Source organism: Mustela erminea, chromosome 5 (assembly GCF_009829155.1).
Source record: "Mustela erminea isolate mMusErm1 chromosome 5, mMusErm1.Pri, whole genome shotgun sequence".
In the NCBI taxonomy this organism is placed as follows: Eukaryota; Metazoa; Chordata; class Mammalia; order Carnivora; family Mustelidae; genus Mustela; species Mustela erminea.
In genome coordinates, this window is record NC_045618.1 from 74506372 (window position 1) to 74521473 (window position 15102).

Consider the following 15102-nt stretch of genomic DNA (forward strand, 5'->3'; position numbering starts at 1 on the left):
AGCTTTATCTGAGTTTCTCAGTCTTGTCTCATTTTAATTTATAACAATAAACAGGGGTGCCTGGATGGTTCAGTTGGTTGAGCAGTTGACTCAACTTCAGCTCTGGTCATGATCTCAGGGTCATGAGATCAAGCCCCAAGTTCAGCTTCGCACTGAGTGCATAGTCTGCTTGAGATTCTCTCCTGCCCCCTTTCTCCCTACCCTGCCCGCACACACTCTCTCTTTTTCTCTCTCAAATAAATAAATAGATAATATTTTTAAAAAGTTATAATGACAAAGAGCAACCATCTTCACTAGAACCTTTCATAACTGATAAAAAGATCCTCAACAAGAATATACTCATGAGTGGGCGCCTGGGTGGCTCAGTGGGTTAAGCCGCTGCCTTCGGCTCAGGTCATGATCTCAGGGTCCTGGGATCGAGTCCCACATCGGGCTCTCTGCTCAGCAGGGAGCCTGCTTCCTCCTCTCTCTCTCTGCCTGCCTCTCTGCCTACTTGTGATCTCTCTCTGTCGAATAAATAAATAAAATCTTAAAAAAAAAAAAAAAAAAGAATATACTCATGAGGGGCACCTGGGTGGCTCAGTTGGTTCAGTGACTGCCTTTGGCTCAGGTCACAATCCTGGAGTCCTGGGATCGAGTCCCATATTGGGCTCCCTTCTCAGTCAGGAGTCTGCTTTTCCCTCTGAAACTCTCCCCTCTCGTGCTCTCTCTCTCACTCTCTCTCAAGTAAATAAAAAAATACATTTTTTAAAAAAAGAATATATTGATGATAAACTTCAGAAGTAAGACATATATGGAAAACTTAATGATGTGAAATATCCAAGACATAATAAAATGAAGAAAGTATCAAGTATAAGGGGCACCTGGGTGGCTCAGTCTGTTGAGTGTCTGCCTTCAGCTCAGGTCATGAACCCAGGCCCTGAGAGCCGGTCCTACATCTAGCTCTCTGCTCAGTGGGATCCTGCTTCTCCCTCTCCCTCTTCCCTTCCCCCAACCTGGTTCTCTCTCTCTCTCTCTCTGCTCCCTCACTCTCTCAAATAAATAAATAATATATTTTTTAAAAAAGAAAGTAGGGGTGCCTGGGTGGCTTAGTCGTTGGACATCTGCCTTCAGCTGGGGTCCTGATCCCAGGATCCCGGGATCAAGCCCCACGTCAGGCTCCATGCTCAGTGGGAGCCCTGCTGTCCCTCTCCCACTCCCCCTGCTTGAGTTCCCTCTCTCTTTGTGTCTCTCTCTGTCAAATAAATAAATAAAATCTCTTTAAAAAAAAAAAAGTATCAGGTATTAAAACACTAAATCAAGGTGTGCCTGGGTGGCTCAGTCATTAGCCATCTGCCTTCAGCTCAGGTCATGATCCCAGGGTCCTAGGATCAAGCCCTGTATCCGCTCCCTGCTCAATAGGAAGTCTTCTTCTCCCTCTCCCACTTCCTGTGCTTGTGTTCCTTCTCTCGCTGTGCATCAATCTATTAAATTTAAAAAATCTTTTTTAAAAAAACATGAAATCAAGAACTAACAAATAGAAAAATCAAACTCTATATAAAATCTGAAAAGATAACACAATACACACAAGGATCTAATAAATGATTAAGTAGGCTTTCTAATCAGTTAAAAAAAAAAAAGGAGTTTAAATCAATAAATGATGTCAAGACTATTGGCTAACCAGGTAGAAACTTTCCTTTCAGAAAGATTAGAATTAGTACTTGGTTGGTTGGTTGGGAAGACGGGGAAGTTAAAGCAGAAGAATAATTTAAAAGTGATACACACCTTAAGTACTTATTTGAAATTAAGCCTATAAGCAAATATGTATTCACTAATCTAAAAATATCCTTTTCTATGAGAATGAGTCTGATGATTGTTGTAGTCTTTCTTATTTAAACCACATTCATTATGCACCCTCTCTAATTATCAGGATTTGTTTCAGTAATACAAAAGTCTCAAAGATGCTTGGTACACTGTCTGAGAACAGAATTCTAGAACTTTTGTTTTATGTTTGTTTGCCAGTCTTCACAGTTCTAGCCCACACCTCAATCAACCACATTTTTTCATTTTTTGGCTCTGTGGAATCTGTTGAAAGGAATCAACTTGGTTTTCATAGAGATAGCTTTGTTTTAATACTCATATTTCATCGGTTTATCTTTATTTAGTGAATAGATGTGAATATAATAAGTCTAACTATCAAATCAAGATTTGGAAACAAACTGATTCTTGGTACAAACCAGTTGGTGGGTACTACAGAAGTCTACTAGCTGCAAAGCGAGTAGCTACAAGGCATGTTATGGACATCAATCATTTTGAGAGGCAGTATAGTACAGAGATTTGGAAGCCCCTCAAAAAGTACTGGAAGCCTACCTAATACCTAGGTTGAGATCCCAGATATCTACTAGCTATTGAATCTTGATTAAGCAATACTTCTTTGTATCTCAGTTTTATATATGGATAGTATAGATAGATATATGTATAATATTTAATGTAGTGTCTACCTCATAGAATCCTTATAAACATTAATGCATTAAGATTTGTAATAATGCTTAGCACAGGGCTTGGTGCAGAACAAGTACACATTAAAAAACAGGTTTTAGTGCTCGCTTCGGCAGCACATATACTAAAATTGGAACGATACAGAGAAGATTAGCATGGCCCCTGCGCAAGGATGACACGCAAAAAACAGGTTTTACGTTTTACTGAAGGAATAAGTTGAATAAACGAAGGAAAATTGAGAAATCATCTAGCATCTTGAAGAAAAAGTGAAGTTAGACCTTAAATTCCAGTAAGTTCAAAATGAATCAAATAAATAAATATAAACCATGAAAATGTTAAAAAAAGAAAATATAAGTAAAAGTTGTCTTATTAAAGATATGGAGGGAGTTTTTTAATGAAAGGAACATAAAAAAAGTTTATAAACTTGGTTATTGAAAATTTTTAGACTTTTCAGAAAAAAAAATAACCTGTAAATGATATAATAACCATATGTGCTTTCTACTGCCTGGCATCCATTCTTCATTCTTAAAATTAAAGGATTCTGACTTTCCTCCTCCCATTCTCAGTCCATGTAGCTAAGATGATGCTGACTTCATCCCCCAACCAATCAGAGCACGGCCATCTTATCAGCTATCGCTGCACGACTAAAATCAGGCCAGTGAAACCAAATGAGTCTCAATTCAGAGATAGAGGAACTGATAGAAGAGAAACTCTATCTGCTGGACTTGAAGGTAGAAGAATGCAGGAAAGAACAAGAAGACACAAATTACCAGTAAGAGACTAACAAATAAGAGAGTGGACACTGCTATGGATTCTATATGCATTAAAAGGTAATAAGGGACTATTATGAACAAGTCTGTGTCAGCTTATATGACAACTTAGATGAAATGGATAAATTTCTTGGGAGACACAAACTACCAAAGCTCAACCAAAATATAATAGGTAACTTCAATAGTCCTATGTCTTTTTTAAAAATTGCATTTGTAATTTAAAAACCTCCCAAAAAGAAAAGTTCAGACCCAGAGGGCCTCACTGGTTAACTTTACTAATTATAATACCAGTGCTGTGCAAACTATCCAAATTAACCTATGAGGCTAACATTACTGTTATTTGGTATCAAACCTTGACTTCAATCTGATATCAAAATCAGACAAAGATATTACCAAAAAAGAAAATTATGAATATCCCTCGGGAATATAAATGAAAAAAATGTTAACAAAACTTAGCCAGATTATTTCCAATAACATAACAAAATAATACATCCTTAACCAAGTGAAGGTTATCCCACAAATACAAGATTGGCTCAACATCCAAAAATCAGTCTTATAATTAGCTATATTAGCAGAATAAAAGAGGAAAAATACATGATCATCTCACTATATACAGAAAAAGCACTTAACAAAATTCAACACTTATACCTGATTTTTAAAAAAAAAAAAAAAACCTCTTAGAAAACTAAGATAGAAGAGAATGTCCTCAAGCCAATAAAGGGTATTTATGAAAAACCTACAGTAAACATCATACTAAATGATAAAAGACAAGGGGTATCTGGGTGGCTCAGTTGTTTAAGCATCTGCCTCAGCTTAGGTCATGATCTCAGTGTCCTGGGATCAAGCCCATGTTGGGCTCCCTGCTCAGTGGGGAGTCTGCGTCTCCTTCTCCCTCTGCCATTCTCTTGCTTTCTCTCACTCTGTGTCAAATAAGTAAATGAAATCTTAAAAAAAAAAAAAAAAAAAAAAAAAACTTGTGGTGCCTGGGTGGCTCAGTCATTAAGCATCTGCCTTCAGCTCAGATGCTCAGGTCATGATCCTGGGGTCCTGGGATCAAGCCCCACATTGGGCTCCCTTCTTGGCAGGAAGCCTGCTTCCCCCTCTCTCACTGTGTCTCTCTCTGTCAAATAAATAAAATCTTAAAAAAAAAAAAAAACTCATACAACTCAATAAAAAATTAAAAAAAAAACCCACAAAATAAGCTGATTTTAAAATGGCCAGAGAACCTGAACAGACATTTTTCTAAATAAGCCAAACAGATGACCAACAGACACATGAAAAGATACTCAGCATCACTGATCATCAGGGAAATCCAAATCAAAACCACTATGATATATCACTTCACAACAGTCAGAATGGGTAGTACCAAATAGATAAGAAATAACAAATGTTGGCATGGATGTGGAAAAAGAGAGCCCTCATACACTGTTGGGGGAATGTAAATTGGTGCAGCCACTATGGAAAACAGTGTGGAGGTTCCTCAAACTATTAAAAATAGAAACACCACACATACAACCCAGTAACTCCAAAAACACTAATTCAAGGAGATAGATGCACTCCTGTGCTTACTGCAGCATTATTTATAATAGCCAAAATACGAAAGCAGACCAAGTGTCCATCTATTTATAAATGAATAAAGAAAATATGGTATATAAACACAATGGAATATTATTCAGCCATAAAAAGAATGGTTTCACTTATTTGTGGAGCATAACAAATAGCATGGAGGACATGGGGACTTAGAGTGGAGAAGGGAGTTGGGGGAAATTGGAAGCGGAGGTGAACCATGAGAGACTATGGACTCTGAAAAACAATCTGAGGGTTTTGAAGGGACGGGGGGTGGGTGGTTGGGGTACCAGGTGGTGGGTATTATAGAGGGCACGGATTGCATGGAGCACGGGGTGTGATGCAAAAATAATGAATACTGTTATGCTGGAAATAAAAAAAAAAAAAAAGAATGGGATCTTGCCATTCATGTCAACATGGATAGATCGAGTGCATAATACTAAGTGAAAAAAGTCAGAGAAAGAAAAATACCATATGATTTCATCTATATGTGAAATCTAAAAACAACACAAGCAAACAAGACACAGAAACAGACTTATAAGAGACTGTTGATAGAGAGCATACTGAGGGTTGACAGGTAGGTGGGGGATGGGCTAGATGGCTGATGGGCACTAAGGAGGACACTTGTTGTGATGAGCACTGGGTGTTGTATGTAAGTGATAAACCACTAACTTCTACTCCTAAAACCAATATTGCACAGGGGTGCCTGGATGGCTCAGTGAGTTAAAGCCTCTGCCTTTGGCTCAGGTCATGATCCTGGGGTCCTGGGATCGAACCCCGCATCGGGCTCCCTGCTCAGCAGGGAGCCTGCTTCCTCCTCTCTCTCTACCTGCCTCTCTGCCTACTTGTGATCTCTGTCAAATAAATAAAAATTTTTTAAAAAAACAATATTGCACAGGAACTAGAGCGTATCATGCCTAGCGAAATAAGTCAAGCAGAGAAAGACAACTATCATATGATCTCCCTGATATGAGGAAGTGGTGATGCAACATGGGGGCTTAAGTGGGTAGGAGAAGAATAAATGAAACAAGATGGGATTGGGAGGGAGACAAACCATAAGTGACTCTTAATCTCACAAAACAAACTGAGGGTTGCTGGGGGGAGGGGGTTTGGGAGAAGGGGGTGGGATTATGGACATTGGGGAGGGTATGTGCTTTGGTGAGTGCTGTGAAGTATGTAAACCTGGTGATTCACAGACCTGTACCCCTGGGGATAAAAATATATGTTTATAAAAAATAAAAAATTATAAATAAATAAATAAACAATATTGCACATAGTTAACTGTATGTTAATTAATTAGAATTTAAATAAAAATTTAAAGAAAAAAAAAGTAACAGAGTTATAAATACAGAGAACACTCTGTATTTAAGAAACTAGCGGTTGCCAGAGGGTAGGTGATAGATAAAATAGCTGAAGGGGATTAAGAGACACTAACTTCCATTTATAAAATAAGTAAGTCACAGAATGAAAAGTACAACATAAGGAGTATAGTCCATAATGTAATAACTTTGTATAGTGACAGCTGGCAACTACACTGGTCATGGGAATATTTTATCATGTATATAATAATTGAATCACTATGTTGTATACCTGAAACTAATACAATATATATGTCAGCTATACCTCAATTTAATTTTTAAATTTTTTTTATTTTTTATAAACATATAATGTATTATTAGCCCCAGGGGTACAGGTCTGTGAATTGCCAGGTTCACATATTTCACAGCACTCACCATAGCACATACCCTCCCCAATGTCCATAACCCCACCACCCTCTCTCTACCCTCCTCCCCCTGGCAACCCTCAGTTTTGTGACATTAAGAGTCTCTTATGGTTTGTCTCCCTCCTGATCCCATCTTGTTTCATTTATTGTTTTCCTACCACCCAAATGCCCCACATTGCATCTCCACTTCCCCATATCAGGGAGATCATAAGACAGTTGTCTTTCTCCAATTGACTTACTTCGCTAAGCATAATACCCTCTAGTTCCATCCACGTCGTTGCAAATGGCAAGATTTCATTTCTTTTGATGGCTGCATAGTATTCCATTGTGTGTATACATACCACACCTTCTTTATCCATTCATCCATTGATGGACATCTAGTTTCCATAGTTTGGCTATTGTGGACATTGCTGCTATAAACATTTGGGTGCACATGCCCCTTCAGATCACTACATTTGTATCTTTAGGGTAAATACCCAGTAGTGCAATTGCTGGCTTGCAGTGTAGCTCTATTTTCAACTTTTTGAGGAACCTCCATGCTGTTTTTCAGAGTGGTTGCACCAGCTTTCATTCCCACCAACAGTGTAGGAGGGTTACCCTTTCTCCACATCCTTGCCAACATCTGTCCTTTTCTGACTGGTTAATTTTAGCCATTCTGACTGGTGTGAGATGATATCTCATTGTGGTTTTGATTTGTATTTCCCTGATACCAAGTGATGTGGAGCACTTTTTCATGTGTCTGTTGGCCATCTGGATGTCTTCTTTGCATAAATGTCTGTTCATGTCCTCTGCCCATTTCTTGATTGGATCATTTGTTCTTTGGGTGTTGAGTTTGCTAAGCTCTTTATAGATTTTGGGTACTAGCCCTTTATCTGATATGTCATTTACAAATATCTTCTCCAATTCTGTCAGTTGTCTTTTAGTTTTGGTAACTGTTTCCTTTGCTGTGCAAAAGCTTTTGATCTTGATGAAGTCCCAATATTTCATTTTTGCCCTTGCTTCCCTTGTCTTTGGCGATGTTCCTAGGAAGAAGTTGCTGCAGCTGAGGTCAAAGAGGTTCCTGCCTTCAACTATACCTCAATTTAAAATAAAAATTAAAATAAAGCAACCAAAAAGGAAAAAAAAATATCACCTGTAAAAGAACAATTAGACTATTTGCTAATCAAAAGTAGCAATGAGGGCTCCTGGGTGGCTCAGTGGGTTAAAACCTCTGCCTTCAGCTCAGGTCATGATCTCAGGGTCCTGGGATCGAGTCCGGCATTGGGCTCTCTGTTCAGCAGAGAGTCTACTTCCCTCTCTCTCTCTCTGCCTGCCTCTCTGCCTACTTGTGGTCTCTCTCTCTCTCTCTGTCAAATAAATAAATAAATAATCTTTAAAAAGTAGCAATGAAAAACCAGAAGACAGTGGGATATAATGAGATAAAATAATTATCAACCTGAAGTCCAAACTCAGCAAAACTGTCTCAAGAACAATAGCAAACTAAAGACATTTTAAGTCAAACAAGACCTGAGAGAGCAGGTCATTAATGGAACTCTCTAAAATAAATTATTTAGGAGCACCTGGGTGGCTCAGTGGGTTAAGCCTCTGCCTTCAGCTCAGGTCATGATCTCAGGATCCTGGGATAGCTTGGCAGGGAGCCTGTTTCCCCCTCCCCCTCTGCCTGTCTCTCTGACTACTTGTGATCTCTCTCTGTCAAAAAAATAAATAAAATCTTAAAAAAAAATTTTTTAATAAATAAATAAATAATTTAAATGGAAAATATAGTCCCAAATGAAAGAATAGGCAAAAAACAAATGTGAGCAAGGCACTGATTACATTAAAAAATAGTAATGTTTAATTTGTAGAATCAAAAATAAACAACTACTCTAAGTTTCATATATTAATTAAGAATAGAATAAAGGTATTGATGGTATTTAACCTTTGTACATATTAAAACTTCTGGAGAAACCTCTAAAATAATTAAATAAATATGTATGTATGTGTACATATATATATATATATATATATACACACACACACACACACATATACACATATACAGTTCATAATCAGTAGACAAAAGAAAAAGAATTTTAAAAACTTTAATCACTCAAAAGAAGACAAGAGGGGGGCCTGGGTGGTTCAATGGGTTAAGCTTCTACTTTAGGCTCAGGTCATAATCTCAGGGTCCTGGGATCGAGCCCCACATCAGGCTCTCTGCTCAGCAGGGAGCCTGCTTCCCCCTCTCTCTGCCTGCCTACTTGTGATCTCTCTCTCTGTCAAATAAATAAATAAAATATTTTTTAAAAAAATAAAAAATAAAAGAAGACAAGAAAAAGGGGTGCTTAGATGGCATAGTCAGTTAAGCATCTGGCTCTTGGTTTCAGCTCAGGTCATGATCCCAGGGTCACAATCTCAGGGTGGTGAAATAGAGTCCCACCTGTGTGGCGCTCCACTCTCAGCTTAGAGTCTGCTTGTTTCTTTCTTCCTCTGTCTTTTCCCCCACCCCCTCTCTCTAAAATAAATAAATAAATCTTTTTTTAAAAATCCTTAAAAAAATAAGAAAAGACAAAAGGAAACAGAAAAACAGAACAAATACAAACCATAAAATAAGATTGAAATAAATTCAAATATATTAGTAGACAACATAAATATAAACGGATTAAACTAAGTCTTTTTATTGAATTTTTAACTTAAAACTAAGCTATAAACTATTTATAGGAGTCCACAAACAGACCATAACAACCAGAAAAACATTAACCAAAAGAAAGTTAGCATACTTTTATAGTAATATCAGGCAAAATCGACTTTAAGGACAAAACTAGTATTACAAAAAATGAAGATGATCATTACTTTAAATGACAAAGTGTAATTCACTGAATAAGAGTATCACACCGAAGATATAAAGCAAGAACTGGTAGAACCAAAAGGAGATAGTGACAAAACCATCATCACAGTGGAATATGTAACGTAATTATTTTAGTTATTAATAGCTGAAGCAGATAAAAAAATAATACAACTCTCAAGCCTGTTTTAGATGTGAGAGATGAGTTTGTGGCAGACTGTGGTGATAGTTTCACAGATGTATGCTTAACTCTCCAAAATCACCAAGTTGTATACAGTAAATATGTACGGCTTTTGGTATGTCAATCACACCTCAACATGGTGAATTAAAAAAAAAAATCAAGCCTAATCTAGTGGACACATAAAGAATATCATACCCAACAACTGGAAAATACACAGTCTTTGAAAGAACAGGTGAAACATGTACAAAAATGGACCACATATGAGGCCATAACACATGAATTTCTCTAACACATCAAATTGTCATTATATAGTCTATGTTCTGACTGCCATAAAATTAAAAAATCAATAACAAAGACAGAATGAAAAAGTACCATAAGTTTTAAAATTTTAGTTTTTTAATATTTAATTTTAAATATTTTTAACCATTTCATGGGTCAAAGAAGTCCTATATTGAGAATTAGAAACACATTAAACTGAACAATAATGACGATTCTACCTACACAAAACCTTGTTAGCTAAAGTGTTATTAGAAGGACATTCATGGGGGCTCCCTGGTGGTTCAGTCAGTTAAGAGTCTGCCTTTGGCTCAGATCAGGATCTCGGGGACCTGGGATCGACCTGCTTGTCCCTTTCCTCCCTGCTCATTCTCTCTCTCACTCTCGCTCTCTCAAATAAATAAAAGGATAAAAAGGATATCTGTGGGGGCTCCTGGGTGGCTCAGTGGGTTAAAGCCACTGCCTTCAGCTTGTGTCATGATCCCAGGGTACTGGCATGGAGTCCCACATCAGACTCTCTGCTCAGTGGGGAGCCTGCTGCCCCCTCTCTCTCTGCCTGCTTCTCTGCCTACTTGTGATCTCTGTCAAATAAAAAAATGAAATCTTTTAAAAATAAAATAAAATAAAAATAAAAAGGATATCTGTGATTAAAATGTTAACCTCAGCAAAGAAAAAAGAAGGAAACTCATGAGCTAAGGATCTCACTGAAGAAACAAGAAACAGGGATCAGAAAAAAAATACACACTGAAAAGAAAAAGGAAATAATAGAAAAAGAATAAACACTAATGAAGCAGAAAAGAGATAAAACAGAAGAAAGCAACAAAATCTAAGTTCAGTTCTTTATAAGACAAAATTGAAAACTTTTGACAGAAAAGATTTTTTCAAATTAATAATAAAACAAACAAGATGAGAGATAAGCTATACTAAGAGAATATTATAGCCAAAGAATCCTGTGCATAAATTTGAAAAACTGGATTTAAAAGGACATAATCCCTAGAAAAATATAACTCAGCAAAATGGCTTCAGAAATAGGAAATCCGGTTGGTCCTAAAACAAAGAAATTGAATCTGTGGTTAAACTTCCAACAAGAAACGATCAACCCCAGACAGCGTCAAAGGCAAGTTTTAACAAGAATTCAAAAACTGACATTATTTGTAGCAAATTTTTTAAATAGTTTCAAAATTCTATGATGCTCTTCCCACCAAGGAGTGGGCTCTGTGTCCCCTCCCCTTGAATCTGGACTTGCTGTGTAAGTTCCAGACCCAGACCTAAAGAGACAGGCAGCTTCTACTCTCTGCCCATTGGGAATGCTTGCTCTTGGACCCCAGCCACCATTCTGAGAGGAAGCCAAGCAGCCACATGGACAGGGTACACATAGGTACTGGGGCCAACAGCCCCAGCTGAGGTCCCGCCAACAGCCATCCTCAAATGCCAGACACGTAAGTAAACAAGCCTTGAGATGATTCCAGCTTCACCTTCCCCCGCCCCAGCCTTTGAGCTGCCCCAGCTGTCCCCACATGCAAGAGAGACAAGCCGCCCACCAAGCCATGCCCAAACTACAGATCCGTGAACAAAATAAATGATTGTCGTTTTAAGCCGCTCAGTGTGGGGTGGCTGTTATGCAGCAGCGGATAACGGAACCATTATTCTATCCTCACCCAGCTATTCCAGAGAAGAAAAGCAAGCAAAGATTGAGGACACCCCCAGCACGTTTTAAAAGGCTAGCTCTAGATTCAGTGCATTTCCAATCAAAACTCTGAGAGGGTTTTCAAGAAGCTTGCCAAGCTTACCATAAAATTTGCATGAAAGAGCAGCGAATGAAGGACAGCCCTAAGGAACAAACTAAAGGATGTAACCCGCCAGAGAATATTTATTATAATGCTAACATAACTAAGCAAGTGGGATATCAGTGCAGAGAGAGACAGACCAACACAGCAATATAAAACCCAGAAATGCTCAGAAACATTTATAGTAACTTAATTGGGGATACAGCTAGTACTGCAGAAGAGTAGTGAGAAGAACTCTATGCCAATTTCTTCTCTCTAGGAGTAAAAGCAAAATCGGGTCCCTCTCTCATATCATATAAAAAAAAAATCAATTCCAAGAAAATTAATTACTTAAATGTAAAACAGAAAAACTATAAAAGTTATAAAAGATTGTATGGGAGAATAAATTCATGCCTTGAGGTTGGGAACAATTTTTTTTAAGATTATTTAATTATTGGGCTCAGTGGGTTAAGTGACTGCCTTCAGCTCAGGTCATGATCCTGGAGTCCCGGGATCAAGTTCTGCATTGGGCTCCCAGCTCCATGGAGAGTCTGCTTCTCCCTCTGACCTCCCCTCATGCTCTCCCTCATTCTCTCTCTCTCTCTCTCTCTCAAATAAATAAATAAATAAATAAATAAATAAATAAATAAAAGATTTCTAAAACATAGTTCTTTGTGCTTTAGAAAACTTTGGGCCCATGTAGCTTCTAGGTAGGCCAGAGTGGTGTATACCTTGGGGGCATCTCCAGTACAATGTCTTCTGCATGGTCACCTGGCAGGGTCAGTCTGAAAAACCAGTTGGTCATGTTACTCCATGACTCAGAAGCCCAATGGGACTTGTGTCTTCACTGATATCCTGGTATTCCCATCCATTTTCCAGACTACCTGAATAGCAGCAGTACCTTCACATCCCCTGGAGCACACCCTTCCTGAAATCCCCTCACCCACTCCTTTGCTACTGTGTGCTCTTAGATCCCCATCTAAAATTCTGACACCCACAACAGGTAATCCTATGCATCCTCTGAATCCCCAGAGTCTGGGGTTAGGGTCACCGACTTCCCCTGCACTTTACTACACACGGGTCACTTAGTTTCTCTTCGGACGTATGTCCCCATCTTCTTGTGGGGCTTGCTGTGGAGAGTGCCTTGTAGCTTAGTGTGGGCTGTCTCACTTTATTGGAGACATGACCCACTAACAGGTGGAAGCTCTAACCCAAAGACCCCTTACATGTGTTACAGTAAATCTGGAACCACAGACATTTTCCCTCTATTAGCAGCCCATTTTATGAGAAATTGCATGTCGGGTTTGCTTAGAATGAAAGATATAGTCAGCACCCCTTATCTGTGGGGGGTACGTCCTCAGACCCCCAGTGGATGCCTGAATTGTAGATAATACCAGCCTTACATATACTATGATTTTCTTATATGTATAAACTCAAGACAGAGTTTAATTTATAAATTGGGCACCATAAGAGATTAACAACAATAATAATAAAACAATTATAACAATATATGTAACAAAACACTATATGTGAATGTGGTCTCTTGCTCTCAAAATATCTTTTTGTGCTGTACTCACCCCACATGATGAGATGACATCAGGTGAATGACATAGGCATTGTGAACTAGCATTAGGTAACAACTGACCAGATCATACATCAGAGGAGGATCATCTTCTTCCAGGTCAGGGCTGACTCTGGGAAACTGAAACCTTGGAAAGAGAAACCAAAACCAGTATTGGGCGTCAAGGGGCAAGCTACTATACTTGAATTGCTGAGTGCCTGTGTGTGCCCAACTTCTGTTACACAGTATCAGCAGACAGCCATTGCCTGTGGGTTTCAATGATACTTAAGCCTTTTATGAAATTTTTCTTTAGTTTTTTGTTAAGTCTTTGTGTATCTTCATTTTGTTCAAGAGGAACAAAATAAAAAAAAAAATTGAGACTTCCTTCATCTAAATACAGAAAGTGAGCCAATAAGCTACAAAGTGAAAAAAGCAGTCTAAAACCAATTTAAGGGACTTAAAAGTCTTTAAGAAAGAAATAACCAGGGGCGCCTGGGTGGCTCAGTGGGTTAAGCCGCTGCCTTCGGCTCAGGTCATGATCTCAGGGTCCTGGGATCGAGTCCCGCATCGGGCTCTCTGCTCAGCAGGGAGCCTGCTTCCCTTCCTCTCTCTCTGCCTGCCTCTCCATCTGCTTGTGATTTCTCTCTGTCAAATAAATAAATAAAATCTTTAAAAAAAAAAAAAAAGAAAGAGATAACCAACGTAATGTTTTTTTCTTTATTTTATTTATTTATTTGACAGAGAAAGAGAGAGCACAAGCAGAGGGAGAAGCAGGCTTCCTGCTGAGCAAGGAGCCCGATGCAGATTCAATTCTAGAACCCCAGGATCACGACCTGAGCTGAAGGCAGATGCTCAACAGACTGAGCCACCCAGGCAACCCAATGTAATGTTCTAAATGCTCAAAAAAAAAAAAAAAAAAGGCCAATAAATGTGTGAAAATATGTTCAATCTTTTGGGGTTTTTTTTTTTTAAAGATTTGATTTATTTGAGAGAGAGTAAAAGAGCAGGCAAAAGCAGGGGGAGAGGCAGAGGAAGAGAGAAAAAGAGAAGCAGACTCTCCACTGAGCAGGGAGTCAGATGATGGACTCAATTCCAGGACTCTGGAATCATGACCTGAGCCAAAGGCAGACGCTTAACCAACTCAGCAACCCACCTCTCCTCAATCTTTTAGTAATCAAGGAAATGTACACTAACAGCATAAGGAAATGCTACTACACAACCACTGATTGGCAAAAATGTTAAAGTCTCACATAACTAAATATTGGCAAAGATGTTGAACCCTCATAAACTGCTGGTGAAAAGACAAACAGGTATACTTTTGTATTATCTAATAAAGTTGAAAGTTTGCATAAACCACCACCTAGCGAAACCATACCCAAGCACATACCCAGGAGAAACTCTTGCACAGGTGCCCAGGAGACACGCCTAAGAACTTTCATGGCAGCACTGCTAGAAATGGGGGAGGGGAGATGAACTTGAAAACAATCTAAATGTCTAACCAATAAGAAATGGACAAAGTCGAGTGCCTGGGTGGCTCAGTGGGTTAAAGCCTCTGCCTTCGGCTCGGGTCATGATCCCAGGGTCCAGGGATCGAGCCCTGCATCAGGCTCTCTGCTCCATAGGGAGCCTGCTTCTGCCTGTCTCTCTGCATGCCTCTCTGCCTGCTTGTGATCTCTGTCTGTCAAATAAATAAATAAAATCTTAAAAAAAAGAAAGAAAGAAATACACAAAGTAGTTTGGGTTTTGGGTTTTGGTTTTTTGTTGTTTTTTTTTTTTAAGATTTACTTATTTGTTTGAGAGAGAGAAAGAGAAAGAAGGGGAGGGGCAGAGGGAGAGAGAAAGTCAAGCAGACTTTGCTGAGCATGGAGCCCAGCCCCGCCTGGATAGCACAACCCTGAGATCACCACCCGAGCCCAAACCAGGAGTCAAATGCTCAATGGAGTGCACCACCCGGGTG

At 38.8% G+C, this 15102-nt stretch overlaps 1 non-coding gene across 1 annotated transcript; it reads left to right on the plus strand.

Moving 5' to 3' along the window:
• Positions 1-2578: 2578 nt before the first annotated feature.
• Positions 2579-2681, plus strand: LOC116592121. The gene has a single exon (XR_004286313.1). It is a non-coding gene; the product is annotated as a U6 spliceosomal RNA (small nuclear RNA).
• The last annotated feature ends 12421 nt before the right edge of the window (positions 2682-15102 follow it).